General features: G+C 38.6%; 1 non-coding gene across 1 annotated transcript; it reads right to left on the bottom strand.

Moving 5' to 3' along the window:
* Positions 1-1,108: 1,108 nt before the first annotated feature.
* Positions 1,109-1,215, bottom strand: LOC141582109 (U6 spliceosomal RNA). The gene has a single exon (XR_012514940.1). It is a non-coding gene; the product is annotated as a U6 spliceosomal RNA (small nuclear RNA).
* Positions 1,216-1,645: the final 430 nt, after the last annotated feature.

The following is a 1,645-nucleotide window of genomic DNA, read 5'->3' on the forward strand; positions in this document are numbered from 1 at the left end:
CCCAGTAATGGGATTGGTGGGTCAAATGGAATTACAATTTCCAGGCCCTTGAGCAAGTGCCACACTGCCTTCCACAATGGTTCAACTAGTTTGTACTCCTAGCAACAGTGTAAAAGTGTTCCTATTTCTCCACATGCTCTCTGGTATCTGTTGTCTCCAGATTTTTTAATGGTCACCATTCTAACTGGCATGAGGTGATATCTCAATGTGGTTTTGATTTCTCTAATAACCAGTGATGATGAGTATTTTTTCACATGTTTATTGGCCTCATATATATCTTCTTTTCAAAAGTGTCTGTTCATATCCTTTGTCCACTTTTGAACGGGTTTGCTTGTTTTTTTCCTTGTAAATCTGTTTTATTTCTTTGTAGATTATGGATATCAGCCATTTGTCAGATGGGTAGATTGCAAAAATTGTTTCTCATTCTGCTGGTTGCTGGCTCACTCTAACGATGGTTTCTTTTGCTGTACATAAGCTCTGGAGTTTAATAAGGTCCCATTTGTCTATTTTCCTTTTTGTTGCCAATGCTTTTGGTGTTTTAGTCATGAAGTACTTGCCTACACCTATGTCCTGAATGGCTTTGCCTATTTTTTTTCTAGATTTTTTTATGGCATTAGGTCTTATGTCTAGATCTTTAATCCATCTGGAGGTAATTCTACTGTAAGGTATCAGGAAGAGGTCCAGTTTCTGCTTTCTGGACACTGGTAGCCTGTTTTCCCAACAACAATTATTAAACAAGAAATCCTTTTCCCATTGCTTGTCTTTGTCAGGTTTATCAAAGGTGAGATGGTTGTATATGTGTGGCATTGCCACCAGGACCTCTGTTCTGTTCCATTACTCTATTTCTCTGTTTTAGTACCAGTACCATGCTGTTTTGATTCCTGTAGCTTTGTATTATAGTTTGAAATCGGGTAGCATGATGCCTCTGGCTTTGTTCTTTGTGCTTAGCATTGTCTTGGATATCCACACTCTCTTTTGCTTCCATATGAAGTTTAAGGTGGGTTCCTCCAGTTCTGTGAATAAGATCATTGGTAGCTTGCCGGGGACAGCATTGAATCTATAAATTACTTTGGGTAGTATGGCCATTTTCAAGATATTGATTCTTTCTACAAATATGGAATGCTTCATGAATTTTTAGGTCCTCCTTGAGCAGGGGCCATGCTAATCTTCTCTGAATCATTCCAATTTTAATATATGTGCTGCCAAAGTGAGCACCAGTAATGTTGTTTATACTGGATATATTGCCTGTTAGCTCCTGCGATGTTTTACAATGATTTTTGGCCTCCTTGCATTGGATGATGACATACTTCTTTCACTTAGTGAACTTTGTTTCTACCCACATTCTGAATTCTACTTGTATCATTGCAGACATGTCAGCCTCTGGCCAGTTCTGAAAACTTGAACAGGCTGAACAGTTGATGTAATCATCTGGAGGAAAGAAGGCATGCTGACATCTTGAGTTTCAGTGTTCTTGCACTGATTTTTCCTCATCTTTATGAGCTTATTCACCTTCAACCTTTGAGGTTGCTGACCTTTGCACAGGATATTTTTCTTTTATCATATTTGATGATCTTGAGGGTTTGATTGTGGTTTAAAGTAGAATCAGGCAGCTGCCTTTGGTTTTGGAGGATTTTAGGGGGTCAAA

The sequence above is a fragment of the Saimiri boliviensis genome, chromosome 18, assembly GCF_048565385.1.
Source record: "Saimiri boliviensis isolate mSaiBol1 chromosome 18, mSaiBol1.pri, whole genome shotgun sequence".
Taxonomy (NCBI): domain Eukaryota; kingdom Metazoa; phylum Chordata; class Mammalia; order Primates; family Cebidae; genus Saimiri; species Saimiri boliviensis.